Source organism: Carcharodon carcharias, chromosome 16 (genome assembly GCF_017639515.1).
Source record: "Carcharodon carcharias isolate sCarCar2 chromosome 16, sCarCar2.pri, whole genome shotgun sequence".
Lineage (NCBI taxonomy): Eukaryota > Metazoa > Chordata > Chondrichthyes > Lamniformes > Lamnidae > Carcharodon > Carcharodon carcharias.
This window is the reverse complement of record NC_054482.1, coordinates 86,959,925-86,976,694: the sequence shown is the minus strand read 5'-3', so window position 1 is coordinate 86,976,694 and position 16,770 is coordinate 86,959,925.

Genomic DNA, 16,770 nt, shown 5'->3' with positions numbered 1-16,770 from the left:
GAGGGAGGTCATGCCTAACAAATTTGATTGAATTTTTTGAGGAGGTGACCAGGTGTGTAGATGAGGGCAGTGCAGCTTATATGGATTTCAGCAAAGCCTTTGACAAGGTCCCACATGGGAAACTTATAAAGAGGACGAAGGCACATGGGTACAGGGTAATTTGATAAGGTGAATTCAAAATTGGCTTAGTTGCAGGAGGCAGAGGGTGATGACAGAATGATGCCTTAGTGACTGAAAGCCAGTGTCCAGTGGCGTACCACAGGGATCTGTGCTTGGTCCCCTATTATTTGTCATTTATATAAACGACATAGATGACTATAGGGTAGGATTAGTAATTTTGTAGATGACACAAAGATTGGCTGGATGGTTAACATGAGGTTGAGCGTCTTGAGCTACAGGAAGATATAAACGGGATGGTCAAATGGGCAGATAAGTGGCAGATGGAATTTAACTGAAAAATGTGAGGTGATACACTTTGGAAGGAGTAATTTGACAAGGAAGTATTCAATAAACAGCATGGCACTAGGAAGTTCTGAGGAACAAAGGGACCTTGGCATGTGTGTCCATAGATCTCTGAAGGCGGAGGGGCACGTTAGTGGGGTGGTGAAAAAGGCTTATGAGATACTTGCCTTTATCAATCGAAGCATAGATTAGAAAAGTAGGGAGGTCATGTTGGAGTTGTATAGAACCTTGGTGAGGTCACTGTGTGCAGTTCTGGTCGCCAGATTATAGGAAGGATGTGATTGCACTGGAGGGGGTGCAGAGGAGATTCACCAGGATGTTGCCTGGGATGAAACATTTAAGTTATGAAGAGAGGTTGGATAGACTTGGGTTGTTTTCGTTGGAGCAGAAAAGACTGAGGGGTGACCTGATTGAGGTGATCAAGATTATGAGGGGCATGGACAGGGTGGATAGAGAGCAGCTGTTCCCCTTAGTTGAAGGGTCAGTCACAAGGGGGCATAAGTTCAAGGTGAGTGGCAGGAGGTTTAGAGGGGATGTGAGGAAAAACTTTTTTACCCAGAGGGTGGTGATGGTCTGGAATGCGCTGTCTGGGAGGGTGGTGGAGGCGGGTTGCCTTACATCCTTTAAAAAGTACCTGGATGAGCACTTGGCACATCATAACATTCAAGGCTATGGGCCAACTGCTGGTAAATGTGATTAGGTCGGTTGGTCAGGTGTTTCTCACGTGTTGGTGCAGACTCGATGGGCCGAAGGGCCTCTCCTGCACTGTGATTTTGTGTGACCAGAAAGTCCCAGCCAATATCTTCGCTCTCACAATTCATGATGTTATGCTACTACCTCCCCTGCCCCCACACCCCACCCCCCCCAACCTTTGAAGTTACAGTCGGAATACAGCGGCCCAGGAGCAGGATCTCTCCCATCCCCTCAGATGAGGAATGATGTTAGACTAAGGGAATCACAAGGAAATAAATAACAATGGGAAGCAGCAAAAGGATATTTTATAATTTAAAAGCTTTCTCTTAGACTCTAAAAATAAGAAATAGATGATGAGATGCATGGATGATACTTATCCAATTATCAATTAGAATACAAAAAAGTGCTTCAAGCATAGAATTTATCTTTCAAATCTATTTCCAAAGCCCTGAAACCTGGTGAACTTTTGTAATCGGACTCCACCACTCAAATTATGTATTATAAATGATGATAAGCAATAAGTAAGAGGGAAATGTATATAAAATAAATCACAAACATAGAGTGGAATTTTACAGCAGCGGGATTTTACGTTCCCGCTAAGATCAATGGCCCCAGTGATGGTCCCTTAAAATTCCAGCTGTAGTGTGTGTTGGAGCATCAATGACAATAACTTGCATGTATGTAGTGTCATTAAGGTATGTGGGGGTGCGGTGTGGTAGTTGGTTAGCTCAGCTGGCTAGAGTATGATGCAGAATGACACCAACAGTGCAAGTTCAATCCCTGTACCAGCTGTAGTAGCTCATGGAGACTCATCTCACTCTTGCGGAGTGGTGTCCTTGAGTTATATATAACCAATTATCTCTTACTAATGGGGAGTGGTGTCTATGTTCCTTTATAGACTATGGCTAATTACCTTCTTAAAGTTCAAAATGACAGATTGGTAATCGGACAAAAGTCAAAGAAGGAGATCTTCGGCCCCTTGACAAAAGTTTAGTGAAAGAGGGGTCTTTAAGGAAGGGCATCATAAAGGAGGAGAGGAAGATGGGGAGGTTTAAGGAGGGAATTCCAGAGCTTGGGGATTAGATGTCTTAGGCACAGCTATCCAATGATGTGGCAAAGTGAAGTGGGACACACAATCTTGGATTGTTAAAATGTGGGTTCATGTCTGCAATTATAATGTATAATTCCCCAAACTTAGTCACAGTTTGAGCGTGGAGATCCAATGCCTACCCCACAGATAGCGACAAAGAGAGAGCTTCCAATGCAAAAACAAAATGCTGAAAATGCTGGAAAAGCTCAGCAGGTCTCCAGTATCTGTGGAGAGAGAAACAGAGTTAACATTTCATTTTGACTACAGAGATCTGCTTTGGCTGCCTACAAAGCAGCAGTGGCAAAGATTTGATGAATCTCCCAATTTTTCTTCTGATTTATTCTTAGATGAGGTTGTTACTTCAAACTCAGCAAAGAGATGTGGAAAAAATGAATAGCTTATGGAAAAGTAAATGATTCTTATTGATTTTTATTTTATTTTGACTAAAGTGAGGTGAAATAGTCCTGGATTGTAAAATGGCATCCCACAGTAAGACCACATTTGAGCATATCACTGGAAAGATGAAGTCACAATACCTTTGGTTCTTTAACTGAAGTGTTTATTTCTGTATTTTAGAAGTTGTGGACATTTGATGCCATTTCTGGCAGGTTGTGTGGGATTGAGGGTCATTGTTGTAATCCTGGGTATGCTTTGCTGCAACCTGCTCCTCATTATCTTTAACTTTGATTACTGCCACATGGCATCCTGTCGAGTGAGGTTGAAGCTGTGATGTGGCATTCTTCAGGGGCACAGAGCAAAGCAGCCCAACAAAACTGCCTCAACACACATGTTTTTGTCAATCAGACACTCTGAAAACACAACCACAGAGTGTATTCTATGTTACCGGGGTTTCCTCTAGACAATTTTAAACAACTTATTTGTTCCTTTTTATTTTTTTTTAGTGTGAAAAATGCCATTTGTTTTGTGAATTGTGCTTACTAAAAATTACAGTGAAGCAACCAAGAGTTCCTCAGTACAAATAGAGCTAAAAAAAAAATGACATTTCATGTGAACACTTCTAGTGCCAGTTGCATTAGACACCATAATAGTGAGGGCATTAGCACATGTGCAGTAAACGTCCACCAGAAGTGTGCAGAGTAAGCAAATCAAGATGTCAGTCAGCATGTAGTGCTGATTTGACAAAGTACTGCTACTTTGGAGCTCAACACTCCAGATAACACTCCAGATAATGCCATCTCTTAATTCGGCACATGTGTTCAGCAGCAAGAAGTACACCCATCACTAGTGCTATTTAAAATGATAATTAACTGCTTTCACGTTAGTTACTGAGTGATTTAGTTTGGTTGTTACTATGATTCTACAAGTCCTTAGAACTTTCTAGCAATCTTTAAAGTTGCTTAAGTCTACAGGATGTGAAGTGCTGAAGCACTTGGTCCTGGTTTCAAGGCTTCTGCACAAATCAGTTGCTCCCAGACATGGGTGCAATACTATGCTTTCCCCTTGGAATTCCCATGACTGGGGGAATGAGCAGAGGGCACTCAGAGCAGGACCAGATGCTGGAGGACAAAGAAGGAGGGGTGGGTGAAAGGCTCTCAGCAGAACGCCTTTTCCACCCAATTTGTTCAGGGAACAATTCTCCATCCTGAACTTCTGCAAGAAACTGTGTGTGAGACATCTGTGCTTCACTAAGCATATCCTCACTTAAACCTATGACTTGCTGCAGCCACAACTGCATTCTCAGAGCAAGTTGAGGATCGCATTGCTAGTGGCTGCAAAGATGAGTGTGGCTTTGAACTTTTAATGTGTCTGGTTCCTTCCAGGTTGGAGTTGGAGATATTTGCAACACTTTGCACTTTGTACTGACCTGCACTATCCAATGAGGGCTGACTAAATTTCATTCTCTCTCACTAGAGAGCAGCAGGCCAAGTGATTACATGGTTTACAATGATTGTTGGCTTGTCTATGATGTAGGGTGTCATTGACAGCAAACATATCTGTTTGCGAAAACTCCATGTCAGATGTGAGACATAGGAACATATGAACGTAGAAACAGTATTCAGGCATTTAGACCTCAAACCTGCCCTGTCATTCAATTAGATCATGGCCGATCTGCGACCTGACTCCATATGTTTGCCTTTGCCCCCTTTCACTAAATACCTTTGATTGTCAAAAATCCATCAATCACAGATTTAAAATGAACAATTAATCTACTATCAATTGCCATTATGGAAGAGAGGTCCAAATTTCCACTATCCTTTGTGCAAAGGAATGTTTCCCATTCTCACATCTGAAAGATCTAGCCCTAATTTTCAGACTATGACCCTTAGTCCTAGACTCAACAATCAGGAGAAATAATTTCTCTCTATCTACCTCATCTGCTCCCTTTAATATCTTCAAAACTTAAATCAGATCACCTGCTAACCTGCAAAATTGTAAATTGCAAATTCTAAATGTACTGTAGCCAAAAGGGATTCCATTCACTCAAGGTTTTGTGAAGGGGAGGTCGTGTCTCACTAACTTGATCGAGTTTTTCGAGGAAGTGACAAAGATGATCGACGATGGAAGGGCAGTGGATGTTATCTACATGGATTTCATTAAGGCCTTTGACAAGGTCCCTCATGGCAGACAAGTACAGAAAGTAAAGTCGCACAGGATCAGAGGTGAGCTGGCAAAATGGATACAGAATTGGCTTGGTCATAGAAGACAGAGGGTAGCAGTGGAAGGGTGCTTTTCTGAATGGAGACCTGTGACTAGTGGTGTTCTGCAGGGATCAGTGCTGGGACCTTTGCTGTTTGTAGTATACATAAATGACTTGGAGGAAAATGTAACTGAGCTAATTAGTAAGTTTGCAGACAACACTAAGGTTGGAGGAGTTGCAGCTAGTGAAGAGGATTGCCAAAGGATGCAATGGGATATAGATCGGTTGGAGACTTGGGCAGAGAAATTTCAGATGGAGTTTAATCTGGACAAATGCGAGGTAATGTATTTTGGAAGGTTTAATTCAGGTAGGAATTATACAGTAAATGGCAGAACCCTTAAGTGCATCGACGGGCAGAGGGATCTGGATGTACAGGTCCACAGGTCACTGAAAGTGGCAACGCAGGTGGATAAGGTAGTCAGGAAGGCATATGGCATGCTTGCCTTCATCGGCAGGGGTATTGAGTATAAAAGCTGGGAAGTCATGCTGCAGCTGTATAGAACCTTGGTTAGGCCAATTCTGGTCGCCACATTACCAGAAGGATATAGAGGCATTAGGGAGGGTGCAGAAGAGGTTTACCGGGATGCTGCCTGCTCTGGAGGTTATTAGTTATGAGGAGAGGTTGTAGAAACTCGGATTGTTCTCACTAGAGTGACGGAGATTGAGGGGCGACTTGATAGAAGTTTACAAAATTATGAGTGGCATGGACAGAGTAGATAGTCAGAAGCTTTTTCCCGGGTGAAAGAGTCAATTACTAGGGGACATATATTTAAGGTGAGAAGAGAAAACTTTAGAGGAGATGTGCGGGGCAAGTTTTTTACGCAGAGGGTAGTGAGTGTCTGGAATTCGCTGCCAGAGGAGGTGGTGGAAGCAGGTACGATAGTGGTGTTTAAGAGGCTGCTTGACAAATATACGAATAGGATGGGAATAGAGGGATACAGACCCCGGAGGTGCAAAATGTTTTAGTTTGACAGACAATATGATCGGCGCAGGCTTGGAGGGCCGAAGGGCCTGTTCCTGTGCTGTACTTTTCTTTGCTCTTTGTTCAACTGGTGTGCAACCATAGTGAATCATGCAGGTTAATGTCCTATATTTTGGCAGCAGTCATAATACTTTCATTTTGTGGCAGGCCACTGTGTCATCTTCATTCGAGCCATCTCAACAACCAAGGGTGACTATTGAGATCTATTGACCACATGAGTGATAACTCTGGTGAAGGACCAAGGCACATAGGGGCAGCATGTACACAATGATAAATCCGGACCAGATCAGCAGTTCAAAACTGGGCACCCATGAGGCGCTGTGGGCCATTGGCAACAGCAGGATTGTATTCAACGACAATCCATAAACTCATGACCTGGCATACCCCTCATGCTTGCATAGTGGTAATGTTACTGAGCTAATAATCCCAAGGCCCAGGATTAATACTCCGGAGTCATAAATTCAAATCCCATCACGGTGAAATTTAAATTCAGCTAATGGATAAATCTTGTATAAAGAGCTAGTTTCAGTAATGGTGACCATGAAACTACTGGATTGTCATTAAAAAAAAACCTAGTTTGCTAATGCCCTTTAAGGATGAAAATCTGTCACCCTACTTGAGACTCCAGACTCACAGCAGTGTAGTTGACTCTAAACTGCCCCCTGAAAAGTCCTTAATAACAAGGCATTCAATTGTATCAAATTGCTATAGAAAAGTCAAAAAAGAAGAAGTTTGGACCACCCAGCATCAACCTAGGCACCTAAGTCATCCTGTCCAGCTGACCCTGAAAAGTCCCTCCTCATTAACATCTGTGGATTTGTGACAAAATTGTCCCACAAAGTAGTCAAGCATCAATCTGACCTAATCATACTCACCAAATCATACCTTACAGGTAATGTCCCAGGCTCCTCCATCACCATCCATGGATCTGTCCTAATCCACCAGCAGGACAGACCACCAGAGGTGGCAGCACAGTGGTGTACAGTTAGGACGGAATGTTTCTGGGAGTCCTCAAAATTGACTCTGGACCCCATGATGTCTCAAGGCATCAAGTTAAAAATAGGCGAGGAAACCTCCTGCTGATTACCATCTAGCGCCTTCCTTCAGCTGATGAATTGATACGCCTCCATGTTAAACACTACTTGGAAGAAGCACTGAGGGTCGGAATTAACTCTGGGTGGGGGACTTCAATGTCCATCACCAAAAGTGACTCAGTAGCACCTCTACTGAACAAGCTGGCCAAGTCCTGAAGGACATATGTGCCAGAGTGGACCCGTGGCAGATGGTAAGAGAACCAACAAGGCAGAAAATCCCTCTTGACCTCATCCTCACCAACCTCCCTGTCGCAGATCCATCTGTTTATAACAGCATTCGTCGGGTGACCTCCGCACAGTCCTGACATCCACCCAACAATGTGGAAATTGTCCTGCCCACAAAAATCCAATCCAGCCAATCCACCCCATCAGTCTATTGTCGACCATCAGCAAAGTGATGGAAGGTGTCATTTACGATGCTATCCAGTGGCACTTACTCAGTAATAACCTGCTCACTGAATCTCAATTTGGATTCTGTCAGGGCCACATAGCTCCTGACCTCATTACAGCCTTAGTCCAAACATGTATCAAAGAGCTGAACTCAAGAGGTAAGGTGAGAGTGACTGCCCTTGATATCAAGGCAGCATTTGACTGAGCGTGGCATCAAGGAGTCCTAGCAAAATTGAAGCCAATGACAATCAAGGGAATACTCTGCTCTGGTTGGAGTCATACCTGGCACAAAGGAAGATGTTGTTATGATGTGGCAGATGATGTGTGCCAGGTGGACCAAATCCATGAGGGAAACTTGGTTGTGCAATCACAATGGCTGTGTGCACTGAATTCAGAAGTAATAACTCCACAAAGAGCTTTAGAGATTTTAAAAAGTGAAATTAAAATATCTATTAACAAAATAAAAGATGTCAAGCACATACATAAGACCACAATTACTATTGTAATAACTCCTTAAATTCCTAATTAATCTTATCCCCAGTTACAGACTCTTTAAGGCAATGGTCCACTGTAGATTTTAGATTTAAAACAAACTCAGCAAGTTAACACAATATCCTAGACAGTGGAATTCCAAATGGCTTCTCTCCAGCTTCAATTTTGTTAGATAACAGACTTATGCACAAATGTTGAAGGCTTCATTAAGGCTATTTCATACACTCCTGTTAGATCTTACAAGGCCTCCTATCACATAACCTTTTATTCTCCTTTCTATATGTTTCTCTCTTTTTAATATGTGAATTCTATTGTTCCATATGTCTTTGAAACCGTACCTTCCTCATAATATAAAAACTTTCATGTTGCCAATATATATTGGGAAAAATAAACACATTCCTTAGCCTTGCTTAACTGGCTAGTTGTAAATAGACTAAGATCCCTTTGAAATCGAAATACCCCCTCATTTATCTAAAAATGCAAATTCCCTTCACACCTTACATGCTAAACCAGCATCCATGTTTACTCATTAGCACATCAAGCACTTAGCTTCTTTTGATGATTTAAAGCTTACAGTGTGTTTGACTACAAAAAGTAATTCAATCGCACACAGACAGATCCAACTATACTTACCTCCATAAACCTACTTCACAATAATCTAGAAATATATTATGAAAAAATGTTAGTTTCATGACACTGTGGTTGTTGAGGGCTAATCATCTCAGCCCTAGGGCATCCTCAGGATAATGCCCTAGACCCAACTTCAGCTGCTTCATCAATGACCTTTCATCAGTCAAAATGTCAGAAGTGAGGATGTTCACTGATAATCATAATGTTCTGTATCATTCACAATTCCTCAGATACTGAAGCAGTCTGCCTTCACATGCAACAAAACCTCGACAACATTCAGGCTTGGGCTGATAAGTGGTGTAGCACACACAAATGCCAGATAATAATCGACTCCAATAAGAAAGAGTCTAAAGATTTTCCCTTGATATACAACTGCATTACCATTGTTGAATCTCCTACCAACAACACCCTGAGGGTTACCATTGACTAAGGGAAAGACAGTGGCTTTGAATCCTGCAGTGAATAAACTCATTTCCTGTCTCCCCAAAGCCTGTCCACCATCTCCAGGGCACAAATCAGGAGTATGAAAGAATACTCTCCACTTGCTTGGATGAATGCGGCTTCAACAACATCATCCAGGACAAAGCAGCCCACTTCATTGGCACCCTACCTTAAACATTCACTCCCTCCACCACTGACTCATGGTCCAGTGGACTGCAGAAATGAAAGAACCAGGTTCTAACCCAATGCACTTTCCAACTTCCCTAAAATTATGTTTGATATATTTTGCCTTCATAGATCAGCGATTGAACTGGTGCAAAGCTTTGTTATTAGTTCACATTGGATTCTGTTTGAAATCATTCCAATTGACGTAAATGCAGCGTATTTTCATCCTGCCTTGTACCCCTTAATGTGAATCAGCTCTCAAATTACATTGTAAGGATGACATATTGGAATAGAACAGAATCCTTTCATTGCAGCCACAATTTGCTCCTGAATGAATCCTGATGGATTTACTGTATGCTTCAGATATCTGCTTTCCCAACTGTTGGCAATAGGCATCTGGCCATTGATACTCTGAGAAAGGCATTGAGTTTCTGGCAGTGGTTGTTATACCAATTCTTGCAAGCAAGAATGGAAAATGTCATGCCATTAGCCTGAAATGCAATACAGACAGACAGAACAAAGTTCTTCTCTCATGCACTGAGGTGACAGAGTGCTGGTAATTATAACCTATCCCGCCCGATGGGAAATTGATGGATTGAATTGGTTGTCCGCTTTACACCAAGTCTAATTTCATTTTCCATGCATCGACTTATAAGTCAAGTATAACCCTGAACATGTATATCTGAGTTAAAAAATTGAGGCCAACTCCTAATATGGTTATAGCCCTGAACATGCATTTATTAGTGAAAAACTGGGGGGGTCAACTTATACACCAAGCATAGGTCTAAACATGGTTTTTGGTGCTGAGAAAATTAGGTCGTCTTATACATTGAGTCAACTTATACATTGTGATCTGTGGTATTTTTGAACTCTGGTCACTGTTGTCATGTAAGAAAAACAGCAACCGATTGGTGTGCACCAAAATCCCACAAACAGCATTGAAATAACTGTTCAGATAATTTGTTTAGGTGATTTTGACGAGGAACAATTATTTTCCGGAATACTAGGGAAAACTTCCCTGCTCTCCTTCAAAATAGAACCATGGGATCTGAGAGAGCAAAAAGCCTTGTCTTCCACCTGAAATGTGGCACCTCCAACAGTGCAGCATTCGTTCAGTATTGCACTGACAAGCTATCCTGTGCTCAAGTCACTAGATTGGCATTAAAATCCATGACCTTCTGGCTCAGAGGCAAGAGTACTACCACTGAACCTCAACTAGTACACATCTCCAAATGGCTGTAGATTGCATACAATGAAGGATCAGCTTCCAACCCTCAGTGCATTATGAGGGATTGAAATTACATTGTACACATTTTTAAGACATTGGTCACATCAAATTCTTGCGTCCGCTACTTTAACAATCTATTTATTTCAAATTGTCAATAGTGCAGAGAGGAATTTTGACCCATAAAAAGAAATACTTGCATTTATGTAGTGCTTTTCATGATTTCAGGATGTCCAAAGCATATTACAGCCAATGAAGTACTTTTGAAGTGTAGTCTCTGTTGTGATGTAAGGATCACAGCAGCCAATTTGCACACAGCAAATTCCCACAAACAGCACTCTGATGACGACCAGATAATCTGTTTTAGTAATATTCCTTGATGGACAATCATTGGCCAGGACACAAGGGGTAACTTCCCTGTGCTTTTTCAAAATTGTGCCATGGGAGCATTTGCATCCACCTCACAGAGCAGACTGTTTAACATCTCATCCATAAGACAATACCTCCAACAGTCTCTTGTCCCTGCTCTGGAGTTTCAGCTGAGATTTTTCTGCTCAAGTCTCTGGTGTGGGACCTGAACGCACAACTTTCTGACTCAGAGACAAGATTGCTACTAACTGAGCCACAGCAGAGTGCACAACATTCTTTAAATTAGAAAATCTGGACTTTATTCCTTTGACGCCAGTGCAAAAGGCAGCCACACACCATTGTGAATGTAACAGTTTCCGCAAGTACATTTTACTCAAAATGCCAACATAAGACAATGAGGCCATGTAGAAAATGTGGTCATCATACACTCTAAAACTTACAGTTCACAACATTAGTGGACAAAAGCACAATATGACATTCTTCTGTCTGACATTTTAACAGAAAATTTAACTCAGTTAAAAGAACAGATTAAAATAGGGATAGAAGGATGTCATACAATTGTGATAAGATTTCATATATTAGTATTTCAAACATTAAATATTAAAAATAGTTTGATGCATTTTGGTTGCATTTGTTCAAGAGAAGAAAAACAGCTGTATGCTTTAATTCAAATAATCCTGCATTGGTAAAATCCATTCACATTAGATTCACAGACTTCTTCCTCTGCAAAGCTTGTTTTTGCAATAGAAGTTAATTGTGCAGTGTTGAATAGATCTTATTAATGTAAACACTAGCATTACTAATATAAAAATAGACTGACCATGTTGGTGGCAAGGAAGAAAAGGGCAACATAATATGTGTTTTTATTTGGAAGTTAAGTGGCTTTACATACATTTAGATTTCATTACGTTGGGAGTTGCCTCAAGTCTGGGAAAATGACACAATTTTTCCAATTATTGGATACAGAAGGAATAATCCCTCGGATCATTTCCATAACGCAGTCTTCGAATCCAGTTTCATAAAGGGCCACTTTTTCATTGAACTTAAGCAGAACAGTAAGTTATAATTAAAGGAAGCAAAACACAGTTTCAAGTTGCATGTGTGGTGGGTGCCACCTTGATTAAAGAGCCAAGTGCCTTGAAGGAAAAATGAGAATCATATGTAAGCATTCACATCTACTTTTGAAAGTACATTAAACAGATAAAAATATACATCCTGTCTTCTCCAATTCTGCTCAGCATGTCCTAAAATAGTTACAAGCACACATATGTGTGTGCGTGCTTTTACTTGTGTCCTTAAATATACATATGCTTATTCATGCTTATATTTGTATGTTTCTGTGTTCTCATGCTTGTTCATGCATTTACATGTTTGGGTATTAACATGATAGCACAGCTGTGATATTTCTGCAGATATTTGCCATGTTTGTACATGTATCGTTGTGCAGTTTGCATATTTATGTGCATCTGCCAGCACTTGCAAGTATATGTATTTCAGCATTTACAGTTGAGATAGATAATATCACTGATGAATCAACCATATTGGCACAATTCAGTGTTTAGACTATTAACCTGCTAATTGAATCTCCTATATCGAATAGGGAAGGACATTTATAAAAAAGAGAAAAACCTCACAACATTTAAGAAATATTTAGATGAGCACTTGAAACGCCATAGCATACAGGGCAATGAGCCAAATGCTGGAAAATGGGGTTAGAATAGATAGATGCTTGATGGCTGGCATGGACATGATGGGCCGAAGGGCCTGTTTCTGTGCTGTATGACCCTATGACTCTACAACTAAGTGTGGCCACCAATATACATTATTTGCCAAGTTGTGTGCAGAGTTCACGTATGCAGATTGTACTGCCAGACATAGAGCACAGCCTCCCACCTTCATCACTTCCCACAGCTTATAGGCCACAGCATTGCCGTACAAGTTGTTAGGGCCTTTAATTATTACTCTAGTGTGTTCTTTTTCTTTAAAGTCCATACTTTTATGTAGTTAAGCCAATACTGGAATATTCTGAATGCTTCTGAATTAATTTCCAATCCTTATACTCCCAGAACAAATACAGCAGGAAAATAGTAAATGGTATTAATTCATGCAAAATGACTAGCTGGCCCCTCAAGCCTGCCCCATACTCACTGGAGCATCATGACTATATTTTCCTATCCATAATACTCTCCGTCACAAGGACTACCAACTTCCACTTCTATTATATCGTTCATCTCTGCCTCAGCCCATCTGCTGCCGAAGCCCTCCTATGTGTGTTTGTCACCTCCAGATTCAACAATTCCAATTCTCTCCTAGCTAAATTCCTATTCTCTACATCCAAATCTCTACCTCTAGATTCCAGACCTGCACCAAGCCCCATTTGCCCATCACCACTCTATGAGTTGAGTTAAATTGGCTCAACGTCTAAATACCTCCAACTTAAAATTCATATCCTTCTGTTCAAATCTCTTCATGGCCATGCCCCTTCCTATCCTTGTTATGTATTTCACAAAGTAAGACTAGCACATATTAAACTGCAGGCAGCCATTATCGAACTAACTTTATTTACACCTCCCCAACAAAGAGGGCAGCAGAAGGGGCAGAATAACAAAAACATTCAGATCTTGCAATATACCATACTCCTTCCTGACTTTAAATAAACAACTTTTCCATTAAAATATAAAATGGAACATGTACAGATGTTCCCAGAACACAATATGGCTAAACCAGCATCAACAATACCTGAAAATTTAACAGGTTGGATTGACTGTAATCACAACCAAAACTTATATGACCAATACTGTCAGAGTAATTCACATACAAAATAAATATTTGTTTTTCGTTAATACCAGTATATGTTTAACAAAAATTTCATCATTTAACAAGAAATAATGAAAAGAACAATTTATTGTTTTCTTCTTTCTTACTTACTATCAATTAACCTTATTTACTTACTATCAATTAACCTATCTGGCTTCTTTCTCTGTCTGGGTATCTCCTTCCATTTCCATTAGCTTGACTCTGTTCTCTCAACATCTCTGACAAATCTGAACTTACAACTCCACTACATGGTTGGGATTGTGCCATTGATTGATTTGTCTTAATCAAAGGCCTGGACTCACTTTGCTCGACCTGCGGATTCTGTGGTACCATCAAACTTTCAGTTTCTTTGTGAATTCCACTTTCTTTCTGATTTTAACGCTGGGCTATATGAGGAGATGGGACTATAGGAGGTTTCTCATGCTCTCCTTTTGTCTAATTCCCTCTTTCAAGCATATGCTGTATATGACACTGACGGAGTCTCTCTTCAATCATCACAGGATATGTGGATGCAAGTAATCTCTTTACAAGAACTCCAATCACATACTTCTCCTTATCACCACAGTGGTTTTTCACCATGACCTTCTGACTAGCACTGAACTCTAATGCCTGGTGTATCATGACTCATCTTCACTTTGTCTTGCTTTTCTCTTAGTTTGCCATTGACACCAGGCTTAAGCAAACTAAACCTTGTCCTAGGAGCATGCTTAAACGCTGACTCATGAGGTGATCAGCCTGTTATAGGCAGTAGGCATACTCTGTAAAAGAACAGAAAATTGTCTAGCCTATGTAAAAAAGAAACATGGGCCAGGATTTTACAGCCCTACCGTGGCATGTCCCCCCCCCGCCCCCCACCACCCCAGTGGAAGTGGTGAGCCGTTTAAATCTCCATTCAGTTCGATGGGACCATAATATCCTGCCTGGCAGGAGGGGCCGTAAAATGCTGGCCATGGAAATTACTGCCTAGCTTGTCACCTAGCAAGTACTTCTGAAAAGACTTCCTCACAATTTTTGTAACTTCTTTCTGCAGCACCATTCAATATTGGGTGATATGGTGGTATTACAGTGTGTTTGACTTCATTTTTACTCAGAAATATTTCAAACTCTTTTGATGTAAACTGTGGACCATTATCAGACACCAGCACCTCTGGCAACCCATAAACTGCAAACCAACTTCTGAAAACCTCAGTAGATTTGGCACATGAGGTATTGGGCGTGGACTCAACATTTATCTACTTGCTTTATTTATTGACCAAAACAAAGTAATCTTCCCCTTCCACTTCAAAAAAATTGACATGTACTCGTTCCCATGGTTTTCTTGTGTTTGACCATGGAATGCCAGGAACCTTGGTTGGATTATTTCTAATTCTGAGACACACCACAACTTTTGACCAACTCCTCAATATCCCTATCTACCTTTGGATATCAAAAATAGCTTCTTGCTACTGCTTTCATACAGACTATTCCTGTGTGCTCTTGATGAAGTTCCTCTAACAATCTCTCTCTAAACCTTGGCAGAATAATGACTCTTAAACAACATAGGAGACAGCCTCGATATACACTCAGTTCACTTCTGCGTGTGAAATACTCCTGCAATTTCTTATCATTACATGCTTTTGGCCAGCTATTCATGACATAATTGAGCACCTCATCCTTGTTAGTTTCTTCACTAATTTCTCTGGTAGGCACTGGCATGTCAGTTGTGTATGTAAAGTAATTTCACAGGTAACTCAGTGGCTAGAAATCTTGAAAGAGTGTCTGCATTTGCATGATCTGCTGCCTTATGATATTTAACATTGTACTGATGATTAATTTTATCATTTGGTTCTCCTTGGTCAAAGGCCACTTTGTGCTCTCTTAGCACTTCCTCAATGGCAGACGTAATCTTGCTGATCCCTCCCCTAAATAACTTAGCCCAGTTTAACCATGTTTTCTTAAGCCAATTCCTTCCCATCAGAGAGACTTTGTTCCGTCCTACTACTACCAATGGCAAATAATGGGATGCATCATCGGATTCTACTCTAACGCTAACTTGAACTAACACTGAAATACTGTTATTAGAATAATCAGTCAGTTTCACATCAGTTTGGCAGAAGGGAATGCAACCTGTAGTTTTCTTGTACTCTCCTTCTGAGATAACAGACACAGTTGCAGCTCTATCAATGATAGAAGTAAGTTGTGAATCTCTGTCTTTCATTTCTGCAGTAGGTATTGGAATTATATTTTCAGCCCTATTACTCTCAGCTTCCATGTGCTGTTATTCTTGCTCTCTGACTGAGTATAACTTTTGATCTTTCTGTTTGACAACATCAACTTCTGTATCTATCTATCTATATATTTATTATATATATGATTTCCAGACTCCTCAACTAGCTTTAGACCTACCAGGACTTTGACCTGATGCATGGCCATGATCTGGAGTTTTACTGTTCCTCTACTCCTGCAGGCTGTCTGGATATGACTAACTTTTCCACAGGCATTGCACTTTGACTGGAAACTGGGGCATTTAAATGGTTGGTGGCTATCATGGCAAAGGTAGAATCTAAAAACCTGACTCCAAGACTGTGAACTTGGCTGTCGTGGCCTGGATCATTCTGAAATCTGATGGACCCCCTTGCCGGCTCAGTAAAAGATCACCCTTGCAATTAGCAACTATCTCTTTCTGCCTTTTCCATGGCTATAGCCTCATTGCAGGCCTCCTTCCACATCAGATTCTTGTATTTTCTCAAAAGCTTGTCCTGGATTTTATTGTCCTTTAGACCTCCTACTTACATGTCTCAAAGGTTGATATCTACGTTGGCACCCAAAGTGACAAGAGAGCTTCTTTCATTCGAGAATGTAGTCTGCAACAGTCTCACTTAGCAACCACTTCCTTTCCCAGAACACAACTTTCAACACAATCTAATTCATGGACATGAGTCCAGAATCTCATTAATTTCAGAATAGTCTGGAATACTGAAGTCTCCCAGGCATCCTTGGTCAGACACCACCTCAGAGGTAAAAACAAAAAACTGCGGATGCTGGAAATCCAAAACAAAAACAGAATTACCTGGAAAAACTCAGCAGGTCTGGCAGCATTGGCGGAGAAGAAAAGAGTTGACGTTTCGAGTCCTCATGACCCTTCAGCAGAACTGAGTAATATTAGGAGAGGGGTGAAATACAAGCTGGTTTAAGGTGGGGGGGGGGGGGGGGGGGAGAGAAGTGGAGGGGGTTGGTGTGGTTGTAGGCAAAAGCAGTGATAGAAGCAGATCATCAGAAGAT